The sequence below is a fragment of the Sciurus carolinensis genome, unplaced genomic scaffold, assembly GCF_902686445.1.
Source record: "Sciurus carolinensis unplaced genomic scaffold, mSciCar1.2, whole genome shotgun sequence".
NCBI lineage: Eukaryota > Metazoa > Chordata > Mammalia > Rodentia > Sciuridae > Sciurus > Sciurus carolinensis.
Genome location: NW_025920326.1, coordinates 33,193 through 54,234, shown reverse-complemented (window position 1 = coordinate 54,234; position 21,042 = coordinate 33,193). Strand labels below are relative to the sequence as shown.

Genomic DNA, 21,042 nt, shown 5'->3' with positions numbered 1-21,042 from the left:
ATAAAATTAATTTAATTTTTTTAAAGGAAATAAATCAGTCCTCTGTATCGGGTGTGCATTTGCACTGTTCTGTTTTTCAAGACCCAGTTTGGTCATGATTCTAATTGTGTTTAGGAATTTATTTTTTTCATTATATTTCAAATAAAAAAGCAAGCAACTATTGGAAATTATTCATCTGGTCTAAACTGTAGTGAAAAACAGCCTATTAGTTTAAATTCTATCTTGATTGCTTTCAGGAAAGTGAAGACATAAAAAAGCTATGCAAAATTAATTTATATTTAAATATCTGAGAAAAATATAGAACACTACTTAATCAACTAAATGTGTTCTCATACAAACCTGAAAAAATTTGGGAATTGTAACAGTTTGAAAATATATTGTCTCCTGGTTAACCTGAGTAATGCAATGATACCCTGTCTCAAAAAAAAATCTGTCTATAAACCTATATATATTGTCTATCAAACAACATGACAGGGCTTCAGAACTCCTCTGCAGAGTGTGAACTGAGGTTTCCTCAGTTGTAAAACAGGAAAACAAGAGCTTCTATTACATAGGGTTGTAATGAGAAATGAGTTGATATAAAAGCAAAAAATTGAGCATGTTGACTCATATAGGTAAGTACTCAACAAATTCTGCAACTGTGTGTGTGTGTGTTTCAAATTTTGCATGCTCACATTAATGATTCACTGAATGCTGAAATGACTTCTGATTGCATTTACAAAAGTAATTAAATAGGCATGGTAGAATGCTTTAGGATTTTTAAATGCTTATTTTCCTAACGACTTTTATTTTTTGTTTATTTACTTCCTTTGAAAACAAGGGAAAAAATTCAATAATAATAAAACAGCCCAATTAAAAAATGAACAAAACATCTGAACAGACACTACCTCAAAGGAGATATACAGATGGCAAATAAGCATATGAAAAGATACTCTTCATCACTTCTCATTAAGGAATTGAAATTGCAACAACAAAGAGATACCTTTACTCATCTTTTAGAAAAGCTGAGTTCCTGTCCCACCCCCAAGAAAAACATTCCTTAATACCAGGTGCTGGCAAGGGTTGCTGATGAGAATACAAAATGGTACAACCACTGTAAAATACAGTTTGGCAGTTTCTTACAAAGCTAAATAGAGTCATACTCATGCAATCTAGCAGCCATACTCCTAGGTATTTACCCAACTGATTTGAAAACTTTATGTCCACACAAAAATCTATATTCAAATGTTTAGAATATCTTATTCCTAATTGCGAACATGGGATGTAAACAAGATACACTTCAATCAGAGAATGAATAAACACACTGCTACATCTATGTGACTGAATACTAACTTAGCAATAAAAAAGAATGGGCTGTCAAGCCATGAAAAGGCAGGATGAATCTCAAACACATATTGCCAACAACAACAACAACAACAAAAAACAGAGTGAAAAGTCTACATACTGTATGACTTGATTATTTGTATTCTGGAAAAGGTCTAACTTCATAGAAAAGGTAAAATGATCAGTGGTTGCAGAAGGTCACAATGGGGAGGAGAAGGGTTAAATAAGTAGCGCATACCTTGTTGGTGAAACTGCAAATTAGTGCAACCACTTTAGTATGGAGACTTCTCAAACCATATGATCCAGAAATTGCATGCCTTTCAATGTATCCAAAAGATCTAAAATCAGCATACTATAGTGATACAGCCACATTGATGATTATAGCAGCACAATTCACAATAGGCAACCTACATGCATTGAAACAGAAGAATGGATAAAGAAAATGTAGACTGTATACACAATGGATTATTACTTAGCCATAAAAAAATGAAATGATGACATTTGCTAGTAAATGGATGGAAATGGAGACTGTCATGCTAAGTGAAGTCAGACCCAGAAAGCCGAAGGTCAGATGTTTTCTCTGACATGTGGAAGATAGTTCAAAATAAAGAGGAAAAAATAGAAAGGGAAAAGGGAGTGGAGGGATCCCATAAAATAAAGGATTTGTCCACTAGATAAAAATAATGAGGGGAAGGGAGAAGGAATGGATTAAGAGAAAAAGAGAGGAATGAATCAAACCTCAATTTCCTATGTACATATATGACCATACCACAATGAGTCTCAACATCATCTATGTGCACAAGATGCTAACAAAAAAAAATCTAAAAGTAAATATCAGAAAGATCAGTGAAATAGAGGAAAGGGAATGGAAATACTAGGGACTGAATTTGAGCAAATTGTATCCCATGCTTTTTAAATTATATCAAAATGAACCCTAATGTTATGTATGACTAAAAAGGAACAATAAAAGAGAATTAACACTTCCCAGACTGAGATGGTTTTTCTGTTTTCCCTTTGTTGAAGAATCCATTTCTTTAACTTTATATGATCCTCCAGGTTAATGGGCTAAACTAGCCAGGTGTGGCAGCTCATGCCTCATCTCAGTGATGTTGGAGCCTGAGGCAGCAAGAAAGAAAGTCTGAGGCCAGCCTAGGGAACTTACTGAGACCTTGCCTCAAAATCAGATTTAATGTCAATGAGGGTGTAGCTCCAAGGCAAAGCAACCAGGGTTCAATCCCCAGTAACCCCACTAAGTGGACTAAAGAAAGTATATGTCTTTATAATAATACTAATACTAATAATAACTAATACTTGTGAGACACTATGTGCTGACAGTGATCTTATTACCATAAATACACTTTCTTGGCCTTAAAAATAAAACAAAGGATTCCTAAAGATGAGGTTCTCAGTAAAAAGAAGACAGAAGGAATTTCTATTACTTGGAGAAAATGGTAGGGTGATCAATCTTTATAGTTATGGAAACTATTCTGTTTCTCCCTCCTCCTCTATTTCTACAACAATGGCATTATTCAAGAAGAAAAGTCAAGATCCAAGTTGCCGCTCTACTTTTGATTTTACATGGATTATATGCAAACTGACCTGAACTGTTGAATTTTGGAGTTTATCAATCTATACTATCTAGTGTTTTGAATGGACATTTTATTATTGATTAAACAAATTTTAACTTTTAAGAGAAAACATGTTAATATACACAGTAATCTGTATTTAAACATACCTGTGGAATAATTATAGCAAAATAGAAAAAATCTATTGCATATAATTTGAGTCTCCTTCAGTTATTTAAAAGACACATTACTTGATTAATAAAACCTCAAACTGCCAGGGTCCAGCCCTAGCAGGAGTCCATGGGTTCCACACAGGTAAACTGGGTGTGGGGTGACAGAGTCGGCGATGGATGGAGAATGAAAGACACAGACTCTAGTTCTGGTGCAATCACTCCCACTTTATTCTGGGGAAGGCTGGGTTTATATACATTTTTCTTCAGGCTATAATGGCAGTCTTGTGGTTAATATTAAAGAAGTTTCCAAAGCATAGGCAGAAATTGTTTTTAACAAGGAACCAAAAGATTATGAGAAAACAGTAACCTTACAGATTATCCTTACCTAATCACAATTGTTTTAAGAATATCTAACTACATCAATGAGCTAATACAATGTTTATTTCCTTAATATCTAAACTCTATGTGACCTAAGACTATTCTTAATACTCTTGCTGTTAAAGCGATAGACAAGTAATCTCATGTGACCATCTCTACTATGTCCATCTGGTTAATATCTAAGTTGCTGAGTTAAGGGTTACAGGAGAGCAGCGGTCACAGTGGTTCTCATGACCAAGTTTTTTTACTGAATAGATTACATTGTCTTATGTAGCTCTTTTTTCCAGAACAGGGCATAATGCACCAATGTTTATTATAGGGGTGACCTATTCTTTGTAGGAAGGAAGGAATGTTGTGAAACTTTATTCTTTTACCTCACCACCACACATAAAAAAAATCATCGTTAGAATTTAACCAGCCTGTTGGAGAAAAAGGCAGATCTATATCTATTTTCTCCAGAGGTGTTCAGGGACTCATTGCACACTTGCAAAATTATTTTTAACTTTGTTAGTGGTAAGGACCCTTTGTCTTTCAGATTGTAGGTAATATTTTCTAGAATTTTTGTTGTATTCACCTCATCCCCTTAAGCAATCCATTCAGACTGAAATGAATAATAGATTATCAGAAAAGCACAGCAGAAAAAACACCATGCTCTGGAGCAAAACATCTGGCAATTCCCTTTAGGATGAGCCTTTGCAAACATCCTCCAGAGGATCTTTGTCAAGCACTGGATGGAATTCCGGACGCCCCCACATCAAACCATGCTTAAGAACTTTCCATGATAAAATAGATGAGCATATGGCTATATTAAAATATATATATGGGTTGGACATGGTGGTGCATACCTGTAATCCCAGCAGCTCAGAAGGCTGAATCATAAAGATTGCAAGTTCAAAGTGAGCCTCAGCAATTTAATGAGGCACTGAACAACTTAGTGAGACCCTGTTACAAAATAAAAAATAAATATAAAGAACAAGTATGTGAATCAGTGAACAAGAGCCTCTGGGTTCAGTCCCCTGCACAAAAAAAAAAAAAGTATATAGAAAGTATTCACATAAATTTAATGATAATTGACCTAGAAAATATAAAAAAATGGTGTATAGTAAATGGACTTTATCTCAAATAAAATGTGATAATTTAGACATCACTTCAAAATATAAAGTCTGATTTCTAAAAATGTAATCAATTATTCATAAACTTAAAAAATACAAGGTGTGGCAATATAATTAAGTGGTAAAGTGATAACATAGTATGCACAAATTCCTGGGTTTAATCCGTAGAATGGCAAAAGAAAAAAGGAAAATAAAAGGTCTAAGTGCTAATTTTTTGGAGATTCAGTAATTAAGCAAAATGTATAAGTAAGAAATTAAAATTTATACTTAGGTCAATTTTTTTTTCAAAATCATTAAAGATAAAACAAAATAACTTTGTAAATGTTTCAGAGAAGTTTTTATGTCAAAACCAGAAAAGAAGTCTTTTATTTTATGTCTCTTCATTTTCTGCCCTCTGCTGGCAAAAAAGTGAAAAGTAAATAAGCTTTAGATGTAGCATATTATGAAAGCACGTTTCTGAAAAAGATGTATTTAGAAATTGGAGAATATCATGCTAAGTGAGATAAGCTAATCTCAAAAAAACAAAGGACAAATGATCTCGCTGATAAGCGGATGACATATAATGGGGGGTGGGAGGGGTTAGCGTTAGGGTTAGGGTTAGGTTTAGGGTTAGGGTTAGGGAGGGGGCAAGAATGGAGGAAAGGAGGACTGTATAGAGGGAGAAGAGGGCTGGGTGGGGTGGGTGGGGTTAGGGGGAAGGGGGAAAAATGGCAGAATGAATCAAACAACATTGCCCTGGGTAAATTTATGATTACACGAATGGTATGCCTTTACTCCATGTACAGAGAATCAAAATGTATCCCATTTGTTTACAATAAAAAAAGATGTATTTAGTGTTGTAAAATTTTTTCCTTAGACCACATTAACTTACCATCAGATCATAACACCATTCATATTAGACAAAACATTCATACATGAAGCATACTGGTTGAGAGTTAGTATTGGATTTTATTTAAAAATGGGATTTGTAAATATTTTGCTCTTCACACAAATGACCAAGATAAAATAAGAATACAACATCTAAAAATGTCATAATGAGAGATATGTTATGTCATTTTTATTTTCACATCCTTAGTGACAAAATAAACATGGCCCAAATGTGAGGCCCATTAATAGTATTCATAATTGATTGAATTACCATCTAGAAGAATCTAATTACTAGATAACTGTGAGTCAAAAAAGAAGTTAGTAAAGATGGTCTATAAGGTTCTAGATTGTGTCCTCCCTGAACATTTTCACAAATGATTAAAATGAAAATCAATCACAATCCATAAAGATCCTGTTAGATATGGATCAAATTCTACCACAATAAAGCAGGAATTACTACACAGTTTCAAAATTTGTACAAGAATAAGATTCAGTTTTGAAAGAGACTTTGATGTTTAAGTCATTAACAAACCCAAAGTAAATCTATAGTGCAATGCAAGTTCAAAAATAATTTCACAAGTAACTGTCCTGAGTGCTTCATGTGTCAAATCTACATTGAGCACTTTGCATATATCATAAAACCCCAGAATAACATAAATTAGAATCAGCAATTGGCTCATTTATTGCCCAACTCTTATTCATAAAAAGGCTGAGCTAGAAATCATTTTTAGGGGAAGAGGATGAAAAAATGACAGTCTCTTGAAATTTTCAGTCTCTTACTACAAAATTCAAATTGTCGAGTTCAGCATAAGTTTCAATATCTTTATATTGTGTTTATTATGAACATACCGATTTATTAATTGTGCAGCGTGGTAATGCAACATATTGAAGTAACTGAAATTTTTAAACCTAATTGTGGGAATTATTTTTCATTTTAAAGTTCACTTTTTTGATACCAGGAATTTAACCCAAGTGTACCTTACCAGCTGAGCCACATTCCCAGCCCTTTTTTATATTTTATTTTAAGACAGGGTCTCAAATTGCTTAGGGACTTGCTAAACTGCTGAGAGTAAACTTGAACTTGCAATCTTCTGCCTCAACCTCTCAAACCACTGGGATTATAAGAGTGTAATATTTTACATACTATATATTACTTTTTTGTATGTATATTATCTTTCAAAAAGTAAACTTTCAAGTCCAACTAACGTTCACTTTTGAAACATACTATACATACAGAAAATTGCCTAGTTCCTATAGACGAACTTTTGCAGGTTGAATACACTGAAGTAACAATCACCAGAGTAAGAAATGGAGTATACCAGCAAATGAGAAACCTTACTTCTGTCACTTTTTGGTCATTAATTTACCCCAAAAGAACTATTCTGAATTCTAAGACCATAGATTTGTTTTGCTGGTTTTTAGATTTCATGTAAGTGGAATCACAGTATGAACTCTTTAGTGTCTGGTTTCTTTTGCTTAATTTATTTTTGTGAAATCCATCCATGTTGGTGTATGTAAAAGTTGTCATTTTGTTTTGACATAGTAATCCATTATATGTATATAATGGATACATTCATCCATTCTACTCAGTAAATATTTGGTTTGTTCAGTTTTTGCATTTTTTACATATTATCTAGAAGTAAAATATCTTGTACATGAAATTGCACATGCTTTTATTAAATATTGTTACACTTTTCAAGTGTTAGCATCAGTTCATAATTTACATTTTACCAAGAACATATGGGAGTTCTAGTTGTTCCACATTCAAGATAATACTTAGAATTATCAAAGCTTATGCCCTGCTTAGTTTTAGTCATTGTGGTAGGTAATAGTATCTCATAAATTTAAATTGTATTTTGTGATGATTAATGATTTTAAGTACATTTTTTTGTTTATTGGGCACCGAGTATGTTTATTCACAAAGCACTTGTTCAGTTAATCTTCTCATTTTCTGTTATGGTGTGTATTTTTTTATTCATTGAGTTTTAGGAATTTTTCACATATTATAGATATAAGTCCTTTATCAGATCAAATATACTACAAATATCTTCTTCCCTTCTGTGGGTTGAATTTTCACTTTATTAGTGGTATTGATGATGTAAAAACATTCTTCATTTTAATTAAGTCCACGTGATTAATCTTTTCCTCTATAAAGTTCTTGTAACCTGTTGGAAATCTGCAAGTATCTTCAGGTGTATAATTTGAGCTTAACTTCTCTAGCATCTTGGCCTCTCAAGTCCTGGCTGCTAATCTTCTTAAGCAGAGAGAAAGAAGGTTGGTAAAAACATGGTGTTGTCTTCAAATATTTGAAAGGTTATCATAGGGTTGAAAACATTTGGCTTGTCTGCACAGTCTTGTGAAAGACATAAGACACTAGGTTGAAAAGTGAATAGAGGAAGCACTAGTCTCAACACAAGATTGGATGTCTATATTACCCAAAAACAACAGAGATTATGTGTTCTTCCTCTCACTGGAAGTGTGAAAGTGCAGATTGATGGCCTTTTGTGGTACAGACTGTAATAGGTAACCTTTAAGCCAGTTTATCTGAATTTAAAGTGTGGCTATAGCTCATGAAATGGGACAGTCTAGTTGTCTGTTAGCCTTGGCAACTAAACCTTCAGGGTTGAACTCCCATAATATGATTATTTGTCTCTTAATAAAATACATGAATAAACTCCTATTTACAACTCTCTATTTTAACTCCATATGATCTCTACTTTTAGAATAATATAATAATTCTTTTTACCATAAGTTTTTTGAATGAAAATTTTTATGGGAAGATCTCTACATTTCATATGCCAAGATTTGTCAAATATGGTTTTATCCCAAACATAGCCTTCAAGATTTAAATACAATCTCTGTCCCTTTCTACCTTCATTTATCCAAAAGAAAAAAAATATTTATTGATAACATGACAGCAGCAAAATCCTTCAATTCTTGTTTACTGTAAGATGCCATTCTCTACACCTTCTATTCTAGTGTTGTGTATTTCCTCATGTTGAGGTATCAAAACTATATATCAGTATTTCAAGAGAGGACATGACCACTAATGCACAATTATACTGTGCTGCCTAAACAAATTGACACTAAAGACAGACCTAGTTCAAATTCCAATTATACTACTTACTCAAGCATGCTACTTAAACTTTCTCAGCCTCAGTGTTCTAATCTATAAACTAGATATAATATCATCTCCTATATTAGTTTCTATGAGGATTACACGATATTGCCCACCAAGTACTCAGCATAGTGCATGTTTGATGGTATATACTTTCTTTATTTTACAATTACATATAATAAAATATTATTCAGCTATGACAAGGAATGAAGTTCCAATACATGCTATAACATGAATTAACCTATAAAACTTTGCTAAATGAAATAAGTCAGATACAAAAGGACAAATGTTTTATAATTTTGCTTTTAGGAGGGAATTAGAATAGGCAAGAATAAAAGATACCAAGAGCTGGCAGGCAGAGGAGTGGGGTGATATTGTTAAATGGATACAAAGTTTCTGTTTGGAAAACTGAAAAATTTTTAGAAATTCATGTTGGGGATAATGGTACAACATTGTGAAGGTACTCAATGTCACTGAAATGTACTTAATGTGCCTAAAAGAGATAAAATGGAAAATTTTATGTTATGTATTTTACCACAAAAAATTAAAATAATTTAAATATAAGTCATTGTTTTTGAATTCTTTGTAGTCATATAATTTATCTTATGCTTAGACATAGCAAAGTTCAACTCTCACTTCTCACTCCCAGCATTTCAGACATTAAAAACCATTTTGCTAATTTTTTTCATAGACAAAAATCATTTGTATAATACGATTGAAAACTCAGAGATCTAATGTAAGTGCATAGTCTATTAAAATTCTGGTTCATATCAGTACTTTTTCCTGTGGGAGTCAAGTATAACCTTCTTTTTAATAAGTAACTGTCCCAACTCTGTGTTATTTGTTTGTAAGTCAATTCCTCAATAAAACAAAACTGTTTTCCCTATCCTGTACTTAGGTTTTCTTTCTAAGGTATAGCTTCTTGTGTGCATATGTGTGTGTGTTTGTGTGTGGTATGCACACACATGCACATGTGTTTGGGTTTGCATGTGGGGTTGGTGGGGCACAACAGAGGAAAAGGAAACTATCAAAAGTATAGTCATTAAGTTACATCTACTTGTTCCTCTTTTTTTCAGATAGTTATTTAACATTTATTGAGCTTCTATTGATTAGTTGCCATGATTTCCCATTATGAAAATCATACTACTTATTCCCAAGTAGATTATGTGTGCTTAAATATTCAAAAATTACCCCATTTATTACAAATTTTACCTGCTTCCCTGATTTTGAAATAAAAATGTACAATCTGCAGTGAACGAAGACCTCCACCAGAATGCCTTGGGGATCGATTACATAGAAGTTATTTGACACGATAAGGTGTACCATTTTCAATCAAAGTAATATATTGATATGTGCTTGAAAAACTTAAATACTTTGTGAACACCACCTAGGAAGATCACTTTGTTTCTTAATTTTAGTGTTTCCAATTCCTGGCCAGGCATTCTACATTATATTCTTATATCTATATACTTTTTAAAATTCTGAATGTACAAGCAATTTGCTTAAAAAAAAACTATATGCTAGAGGCAAGACCCTTAGTACTCTGTAATAGAGAAAATATATAGTATTGCATGGAACCAAAAAGTATTTTGCGGGGGCGTCTGGAATTCCATCCAGTGCTTGACAAAGATCCTCTGGAGGATGATTGCAAAGGCTCATCCTAAAAGGAATTGCCGGATGTTTTGCTCTGAAGCATGGTGTTTTCTCTGATAATATATTACTCATTTCAGTCTGAACGGATTGCTTAAGGGGATGAAGGGAATACAACAAAAATTCCAGAAAATATTACCTACAATCTGAAAAACAATGGGTCTTTACCACTAACAAAATTAAAAATAATTTTGCAACCTGTACAATGAGTCCCTGAAAGCCTCTGGAGAAAATAGTTGTAGATCTGCCTTTGTCTCCAACAGGCTGGTTAAATTTTAACGATGGTTTTGTTCATGTGTGGTGGTGAGGTATAAGAATAAGGTTTCATAACATTCCTTCCTTCATACAAAGAATATGTCACCCCTATAATAAACGTTGGTACACAATTACAATTGGGACCGCTGCCCTACTGTACCCCTTAACTCAGCAATTCAGATATTAACCAGATGGACCTAGTAGAGATAGTCACATGAGATTACTTGTATATTGTTTTAACCACGAGAATAATAAGAATAGTCTTAGGTCACAAAGAGTTTAGATATTAAGGAAGTAAATATGTATTAGTTCACTGAGGTAGTTAGATATTCTTAAAACAATTGTGAATAGGTAAGGGTAATCTGTAAGGTTACTGTTTTCTCATAATTTTCTGTTCCTTGTTAAAAACAATTTCTGCCTATGCTTTGAAAACTTCTTTAATATTAACCACAAGATTGTCATTATAGCCTGAAGAAAAATGTATGTAAACCCAGCCTTCCCCAGAATAAAGTGGGATTGATTGCACCAGAACTAGAGTCTGTGTCTTTCATTCTACATCAATCGCCGAATGCTGTCTCCCTGTGCCCCGTTTACTGGTGTGGAACCCATGGACTCCTGCTAGGGCTGGACCCCGGCAGTATTTGAATTTTGTTTCTAGTGATATAATTTTATTATCAAAAATGCTAAATATTAAACCCAATTATTTTCAGAGGAATATATTATTAAATTTTCACTGAATATCCTTGAGCCAGAAGATTCCATCATTGATTACAAAAATTTATCTATGTTCAACTTTGAAAAGCTCTCAGTGAAAAGAGTGTAGCGTAAGATCAAATGAAACTGATCATAAGATGCAGTCATCATTAGGATTCAGTTTATCATACTGTTCATTGACATGAACAATTGAGGAAATGTAGCATAAGTAAAGAGTGAATGGAGTAAACCTTGGCTCAATAAAAAAAAGAAGGCAATGTATTGAAGTAGTTAAAAAATAGAATTGGGAGTCTACATAGGTCACATTCCATAGGAAAACCTGAGATGATTTTCTTTTCCAAGATTTTCTGCTCTCCCAAAAGAAGATAAGTGGAGTAAGTAGGACAGATCAGCAGAAGCAAGTAAGTTGCTCAGTTAGATATTGGTTTCATTTTGATCCCAAAGGAATGCCCTTGAGCACAAATTGCACCACAGAATCATCCCCACCTAAGTCAAGTGGTCATCCCTTTGTAACCCTCTATCTTTTAGTCATTGGTAAGACCATTGGGAGGAACAGGAGGAATCATAGTCTCAGAATAGAGCAATTCTCTGAGTTATCACCCCACAGTCATGTCAGCTGGAGGATGGAATTGCCAGCAGGATAAAATGGAGCTAGTTGCACATCAAAATCTACTACAGGGTCCCATTGTTCTGACTTTGAATCCCACCCTGTAGCTATTAGTCATGAGACACTTTGCAAATATTTACCTGTTCACTCTTGGGTGACTTATCTGTAAAACTGGGAATTACCCTCATTCCTTAAAGTTATTTCAAGTGAATAAAAGGTAATAATGCATATATAGTACTTGAGCTGATGATGATAAAAAGTTCAGTCAGTAGCTGCTTTAAATTATCCTAAGTGGACTAGAAAGCAGGAATGATAAAAAGAATGGTATGTTTTCTTTCAATAAGATATAATGCTTGGCAAATTTTCACAAGTAAAAAAATATATTGGGAACCCTAGCCAGCAAACTATTACACAATAAAGACATGCTTGCCCACTTTAGATATCTATGCAATTGCTAAGTCTCTAGAAACACAGGGATGAACTTCAGTGACCAAGCCAAAATGGTTGGATAAGTACCATAATTCCCATGGGAGGAGTAGCCTGGTCTCAAAAGTGGAGAATTATTGGCAGAAGTCCCATCACTTAACATAAGTAATAGAATGGGAAGAAAAAAAATGATGCAGTCCATGAGGTGCCTGACGGACCTTATTTGAGAGGTATGAGATATGTGGTGATTGAGCCAGGGTTTGGGCAAGGCAGCTGATGCACAAGATCCAAGTCCAGTAATAGTAAGGAGGAGTGATGATGAGAGTGAGCTAAAAGAGAACAGCATTAGTTCCTTAGTAACTACTGCTTCCTCATTCATATTAGTACTACATGTTTGACTAGCTTAAAAGAAAAGGTACAGACTCAGAAGAGATATTTATGAATGAAATCAACTTTAGTCAAATTCCTGAAGCACGACTCAAGGGTATTAAGCTCTTTCAGGGAATAAACACAAATGGATCAAAAGTTCAAAGCTAGCCTCAGCAACTTAGCAAGTCCTAAGCAACTCAGAGATTTCCTGTCTCTAAATAAGATACAAAAAAGGGCTGCAGATGTAGCTCAGTGGTTAAGTGTCCCTAGATTCAATTGCCAGTAGCTCACAACTCCAAAAAAAAAAACTGTCTTATGAACATTCCCTCACAGTAATAACAATTTAAATCCATTTGCTAGAGTTAAAATGATATCTTCCACATCCTTGGAACATTGAAAAATGAGAGTTTCAAAGTTCTTTTGATATTATGCTATACACAAGAATTCATTGAGACAGAAAAAAATTATCTCAAATTTGTGTATTTGCAAAACAATGTAGAAACAAAAAAATCAATGTCGCCTATTATAATGTGATAATATAAAATTAATTTTATTACAAGAAACAAGATTCATTTGAATATTCAAAATACTTGACATGAATTATATCAGTAATGTTTTGATTTCTTTCAGGCAATAACAACACAGTCTATAGCTTATTTCCAACACAGAATTTACAGAGTTCTATCTTATAAAATAAAGCTATGGAAATACTGTGTCTTGCATCACCATATCTCCCCATTGTCTTACAAAATTTTAAGAAATCAATGAAATTCATTTTCATAAAATGTGGTATCTCAGAGACTATCATTAAAAAATTGTAGAGAAACATTTAAATGCGTAGTTTTACATTTTTAAACTTCTGTTATAGATGTATGGAAATTTTAAAATGTAACAATGATTTCAATTTTTCTTAAAATTATCATAAAGGATATAGAGAGAACACTTGCACACTATTGGTGGAGATGTAAATTAATCTAGAAATTATGGAGAATAGTGTAGAGGTTTCTTGAAAAATTTAAAAAGAACTAACATAAGATCCAGCAATACCACTACTGGGTATATACCCAAAGGAAAGGAAATCATTATGCCAAAGAGACCTCTATAGTCTCACCTTTCATTGCTAGTATTATTCGCACTATCCAAGAAATGGAAACAATCTAATTGTTCATCATCAGCTGGTGAACAGATAAGGAAAATGCAGGACATATATTCAATGGAATACTATTTGACCATAAAAATAATAAAACCCTGTCATTTGCAACACAACATATTATTTGTTGTTTATTATATTTAATGAAATAAGTTGGGTACAGAAAGGCAAGCACTGCATAATCTCATTCACACATGGAACCTAAACATATTGATCTTATAGAAGTTGAGAGTAAAATGGTGTTTACCAGAGGCTGGGGAAGTGGTGTCAATGAGAAGAGCTAGATCAATGGGTATTAGAGTTAGATAGCAGTAAAAAGTTCTGGTATGCTACACTGAATAGTAGGGTGATTATAGATCACAATAATGTACTGTACATTTCTAAAGCCCAGAAGAAAGGATTTTTTAAAGATTTCGCCATGAAGACATCACAGGCATATGAGGAGAAGATATATTTAACCTGATTTAAACATTGTACAATATGCATGTGTATCAAAAATTACATGGTTTTACATTCACAGGTTAAATTTTTATGTTTTTATATATGAGCTAAGAACAAATTTATAAAAATCATTCTCATGAAAAATGAGAATCTATCTATCTATCTCTATCCTGGCAGATATCTAATCAAGTAAGAATGGCCTGCATCTGTGTAAATCTGAGTTGAAGTCCCAGATCTCTTTGACACAACCTTGACCTAGTATTCTCAATTATCAAATGCAATCACATCTACCTCTCTAGTTCTTACAGGATTTATGAGAAAATATCAGAAATGAGGTATGAAAATTCTTGCAATTCATGGAAAGAGTGATTTTACAAATTTGAGTTAGTTAAATGGTTTATTGCTTTAAAAAGCATAAGAATAATAGAACACTTTTATTTGATTTTACCCTCAGGTAATATATTGTCTATTGTAATAAACATTGATGAGAATATTAAGAAACAATATGTATGATCTCTCAGAGAAGAAGGTAAAATGTTATGTCTATGGATTTTTTTTTCCACACTGTAGTAGATTGGCTAAGAACAAGGTAGATTCTGGAGGCAGACCACATGAGTTGATTTCCAACTCTATACTATGTAGTTTTGTGAATTTGATCAAATTTTTAAATTTATCTTTCTTAGTTTATCATTTGTAAAATGATGATAAAAGTACCCATCTTATAGGCTTTTCAAAAGGATTGCATGGACTCATGTCAAGTCCAAGACCCCTTCCCAACTATAAGAGCTCAAAAAGTGTGATGACTGATTTCCCAACCCCTCTCACTATTTGGGTGCTAGGTAACAATGCCAGTAAAGGAGATCAACAAAGACAACTATTGAAGTTTATAAGAAAGGTTTTGTTTACCTGATAAAAGAGGAGAGATGTAGCTGGGACCATCTTTTCTTCCTTTTTCTTATCTTTAACACAAAACGTGACTTGAGGTTGAGACATCTTGCAACTACAAGGACAAGGCAAAGAGAATGGAGGAGATGCAGTGAGAAATTATTGTTAACTGAACTAATACAAGCTATCAAACTACTTTGACAAAAAAATAAACCATATAAGTGAATGTTATTGCATATTGTCACTTGCAGCTAAAAGTATTCTTAACTGACACAAGGTTAGTATATATAAAATGCTTGGAACAGTCTCTAGCCATTGTAAATGCTACATGAGTTTTAGCTCTAAATATTGTAGCTATTCCTTGGTATATAAGGAGAATACATTCCAGGACTTCGTGGATCCAAAATTTGTGTATGCTCAATTCTTTTATAAAAAAGCAATGGGAGACTGTTTGCATAAAACCAATGAGCACCCTCACATATACTTCATATCTTCTCTATATTACTTATAATATCTAGTACAATAACAATACCATATACATAACTGCAATATCATATTTTGGGGGGAATAATGATAAGGAGTAAAGACTATAAATATTAAGAAGAGAAGCAATTTTTGAAATTTAAAATTTCTATCATTGATTGGTTGAATCTACAGGTACAGGTGACTGAGATTTAAGGGCGCCCTCACTGCATTTGTTAGTGAGTACATCCTTAAACTTTGTCCTTTTGGGTTCTCATTTATCCACCATGGTTCTAGACCTGGGTCTCAACTTTTTCCTGTTTTACAGCCTTGCCTAGACATCTCTACTGTCAGTCAAGCTTTACTCTCCCATGTTTTATGACTAACAACTTTTTGTCATTTGGGACCCTGTTCAGGCTTTAAGTACCTTATCTAAACTTATAATAATAATAGTTAAGATTTATTAACCTCACATTGAGATGGGCCCTATTTCAAGCCCATTACTTAAATTTAATCCTCACAACAACTCTTTTTGTTTAACACTATTGGCATCTCCATTTTACAGAAAAGTTAACTGGTACAGAGATAGAAGCTAAGTAAATTGCTTAGGGGCTCACAGCTACAACTAATGATTCAATGGGAAACAACCTAAGTGATTTGATTTCAAAAACTGAGCAACACTAGCTTATTTCCTTTAGAACCCTTACTATCTGAAAGTCTCATTTGTTTGCATACTTATTCTCATTAAAATATAAGCTCCAAAAAATAACAGAATAAATCAAAACTATTACCCTAGGTTAATGTATGATTACACAAATGGTATGCCTCTTCTTCATGGACAGAGAAACAAGATGTATCCCATTTGTTTACAATAAAAATAAATTTAAAATATATTAGCTCCATGAGGCAACTTGGTTTGTCTTTAATGTTGTCTTATCAAACCTAGCTGTGCCTAGCTATACCTGGTGATCCATAACATGCACTGAATGAATGCATTTAGAAAGACAAAAGCGACCCCAAAATAACTTACTTAAAAGTACGTACCTTTGGAAGTCTCTGAAGTAAATAAGTAACCAAGAATCTTCAAGGAAAAAATGTACTGCTTAGCACTTTTTAAAGAATGGTGCATGGCTACTTCCCTTTTAAATAATCTTGGTATATAAATGTGCTCTGTTCTTTGATGAATCAATTTTTCTGTAGTGGCAAATATAAGGTGCTATCAACATTTTAAGAATTCAGACGTTGAAAATTGTGTTTGACCTTGGGCTGCTTTTGAATCATTTACTTCCTGTCTGGTTGTTTAAATATTTGCAGTCTTTGTAGCTCCTTGGACCCACTGCTCCCTGCATCCCCAGTTCTTGGCTGAGTTTTCCTCTGGGACATCTATATTTCACAGCAGGCAAGTGTCCCAAGGGTCTAAAGTGTCTAACTCTGACATCACCTTAAGTGTAAAGAATTCCTTGAGGGTCCTGGCTCCTCTTGGTTCACACTGTCTGAGGGCATCTCAAGCATATGTGGTGCTCCACCAGCAGGAGTCCTTTCCCTGGGACACACTGTTAGCAGCAGGACTGAACACGGGTGATGGAGGGGACAGTGGATGGCCAGGAGAGCCTGGTCTTGTTGGCTCCTACCACAACAAGGCATTACTGCCACAAAAAATAGTTCACCAAATACTCTATAAGGACGGCGGGAGAGTACATGAAAGGAACTAAAAGTTCCGGTCAGGAGTCATCAGCCTGGAGGACACAACAGGTTACCACCCCTCAAGCTCTTCCTTGGGTTAGTAGGAGCCCGGGAGAAGTGGGCATGCACGCAGTCATGCATCTGGCGGAGGCCTAGGTCCCAGCGTTCTTAAGTCGCACCTGATTGGCCACACTTGGTGCCGCAAGCCTGCGCATGTGCACTGCGCAAATGCACCACGTACGGGCACTGCAGTGGCCCGGCTCCAGGGCACGGCGGTGGCTGGCAGAGAGGAGAGTAGCAATAGCGAGGATGATGACTGGCAGATGGGTACCTTGACCAGGCCTCCCAGGTTGGGCCGGGGCCTTGTGTGTACGGTTTTTGAAGGCAAGGCAGAGCCCGCAAGCTTCTTATCTCCTTCAGGTGTTTCCCTTTTCACCAGGGTTTCCAAGTTCGGGCATTTGGACTGAAGCAAACCCCTCATTTTTCCTTCTGTTTTCCAGATGTGGTTTCCATGGGTGCACTGCTTTGGCTCTCAGGTAGCTTCTTGCTCAGGTTCGGACCTGTCCTTTTCCTTCCTTTTAGGTGTGGACACTGCACAACTGTGCCTGTGGACCAGACCCTGACAGGCATGTCCTCATCAGATGCCGCTGTTTCCTGACCTGGGAATGGAAACACGATTAACACGGAGTTAACTTTCTGCCTTTCTTTAGAAATTAAAATGACCATTGCCTACAGAAGAAAAGAATGAAAGTTTAAGAAGGCATTGACCACTGGAGATACTTCCTTAGTGGAGGAGCTCCTGGATTCTGGTGAGTGTTAAGGGGTAATGTCAACTGAACACAGTCTTCTAAGTTAACAAGCACTCCTTGTTTCAAGAGGCTTGTGCTGCTTTTCTAATGAAAACGCAATTGATGTTGATATATCAGTCGTTCTAAATATCTTAGTTGACTTTGAGTTCTGCCTGCCTTAATTTTTTTGCCTTCACATTGCGTGTCATGCTAATTAACTTAAATCGGTTCTCACAAATCATTCAAGAGGGCTATTCGGACTAATCCTACCCCACCCTGAGTTTTCTTTTTCAGCATTTACTTTACTGTAGTTTATATTTCTCAAGAATTGTTTCTAGTTGTATACATTGTATTTATCTTTTCTGTCCTGTATTTTTGCTTTTGGTGGGATGAGGCCTGAGTTTAGATATTATAAAAAAAAAATGCCTTGAATGTTTGTTCCAGCTTCATTGCCTATTCAGTGTAGTTGTCAGGAAAAGTACTTAAACTTTTGGAGGCTCTGTTTGTTTATGTAAAACATCATGATTCTTTCCTGGGTTCCATTTTGCTTTTCTGTTTATTAAATATTTTTTATTACATTCATATACAAATGTAAATTGTTGACTGTAATGGTTGAAATTATGCAACAATATAACAGATATTTACCATCTAGTTATAGCTACAAAACTTTCACACAGAAAATAGATGAGATTGTATATAGCAAAATGATTTTTTCTGTGTTAGAGATGATATATGGTTTGGTAGAAAGTAAAATCTTTTGGAGACAAATTAGATCAGTCTTTGATTACTAACTCTGCCCCTCAGTGGCTCTGAAATATTGACCCAGGTACAAACATTCCTAACCTTCAATTTCCTTCCTTGCAAAATATGGATGCATTTATATAAAAGGGTTGTTGGGGAGAAAGAGAATCGAAATGAGAGAATGTGTAAATTAAAGGATGTAGAACATATAAACAACATACAAATGTTTGTTATTATTAGCAGATGAAAAAGATGTTGGACTTGGTGGTCAGGTGGTGGAACTTGTGTTTCTGCTTGAAGAAAGAAATTGAATGAAATTTGAATAAGGAGAAAGAGGTCAGAATAACTAATATGAATGCATGTATAGTGTTAGTAGTGTTGGCTGGGAAAGAATAGGCAGAAATTTGTTTTAGAAAAGAGAATTTGTCCTGGGAATAGTGGGATGAGATTCAATGAAGGTGATGGAGGCTCTTGAAGAATTAGAACTTGATGTAATTGATAACGTATATGGGTTTTTGAGTCTTTTGAAAGAGCCTACTGCTAAGTAGTCAACTTTTGAAATTTGATTTTCATTACAAAATATTGAAAGGTCATTAAAAAAAACAATAACAAATACATAGGTAACAAATATATAGGAAATATATGTTATCTTTTTGTCCCCATCACACACCCTTACTACTGTTTTGGGGTATTTTATTCTACATGTGCTCATTTAAGTCTTTAAAAATTATTTCTATTATTTTGATTTTCAAAACCATTTTTGTTTTTGAAGCATATTTCTACACCATTCAAAACCTTTAATAAAAAAAAATTGTGCCAGGTGAGGTGGCACAATTCTGTAATCCCAGGGGCTCTGGGGATGAAGCTGGAGGATCATGAGTTCAAAGCCATCCTCAGATATGTAGTAAGGCCCTAAGCAATTTAGTGAGAAATTTTTAAAAAGGGCTGGGAATGTGTCTCAGTGCTTAAATGGTTAAGTACCTGGTATTTGGGAAAAAAAATGAAAAGGAACAGCCATTTTTAAGTTTAAAGGTGTCTCAAGTGTTTGTTATTTTGCTTTATACTAATACTTCTAGTTCTTCATGAAGAATTTTACATATTCAAGAAAGGTATAGAAACCCCCACACACAGAGTTGATCACTTTCCTACAGTTTTTGAGTATCTTTCCTATGAATATCTTTATATTTTTATGATATATCTCTATCTCCTTATAGTAAAGGTTTTACCTAAATTTAATGGATTGTGTTCATTGCCTTACTGTATCTTTAGTCTTCTATTACATCTTTTATGCTCTTCCTCAGCCTAAAACAGTTCAGTCTTTTTGTATATAACCAAATTTATCAATATTATTAGGGAAAATCATAATTTCAAGGATTTTCACCATTACATTATTAAGGATTTTAAGGTCAACTGGTTCTTGTCCTAGTTACTATCTATCCCTATATCACTCTGAAAATTTTTCCTAACCTAAGTCCTGATATATCATCTGTGATGAGAATTCTAGCTCACTACTTATTATTCTTTTTTCTAAGGTACAATCTGATAGTCATTTTTAATTTCTTCTTTTTTTACTCCTTGTCAAATTAATGTTAAATTCTGATGATCCTACCTTTGAATGTCCTTTTGTTATACACACTCCTGCCCCACCCTGCTAATGTCCTCTTTCTCTCTGTCTTCCTCTGCCCCTTCTTTCCCTCCACCCTCATTCCTCTTCTCTCTCCCTCTCCTTCTCCCTCCCTCTGTCTCTCTCTCTCCCTTTTTACCCTGCCCTTAGTTTGATGTTCATAAATTGGTCTCCCTGCATCCTGCCCCATTCTCAACAGTGATATATCTGTGTTGTCTTTATAATACAGATAGAATGATGTTAATCCCTGGATCACAAAGTATAGTTTGTATTTCATAACAGGACTTTCATAATCTATCCTAAACCTATCTTTTTAGCTTCATGATTTATCTGGTCACCCATGGGTAAGTTTTGTGTTGAAGAGAAAGTTAGAGTATCTTAGGGAAATATGTGATATTTGCAAACTTAGATATGGCCCAAGTGTAATATTCTAATTTAAAAGACATATTCCCTCTCTGAAACCTATCCCAACTCCCCTAAGAGAAAGAAGTGGCATAGAAAATCCTATTATACTATAAACTATTTTATAATTATATTGATAAAGTCAGATCAAGTCTCAGAACATAGCACATATAGTGAAACTTAAGTTAGCAAGTTCATCAGTCACAATATTACCATTTTTCTAAGACCATTATTACCAAGGAAACCTCTTACAGAATAAACTATATTTTGTATGTCTCTATGCGTATATAGGTTACACACACTGCAGTG

At 34.4% G+C, this 21,042-nt stretch overlaps 1 pseudogene; it reads left to right on the top strand.

Moving 5' to 3' along the window:
- LOC124975601 (ankyrin repeat, SAM and basic leucine zipper domain-containing protein 1-like) overlaps positions 1 to 21,042 on the top strand; it is a 69,008-nt pseudogene that overhangs the window by 18,912 nt on the left and 29,054 nt on the right.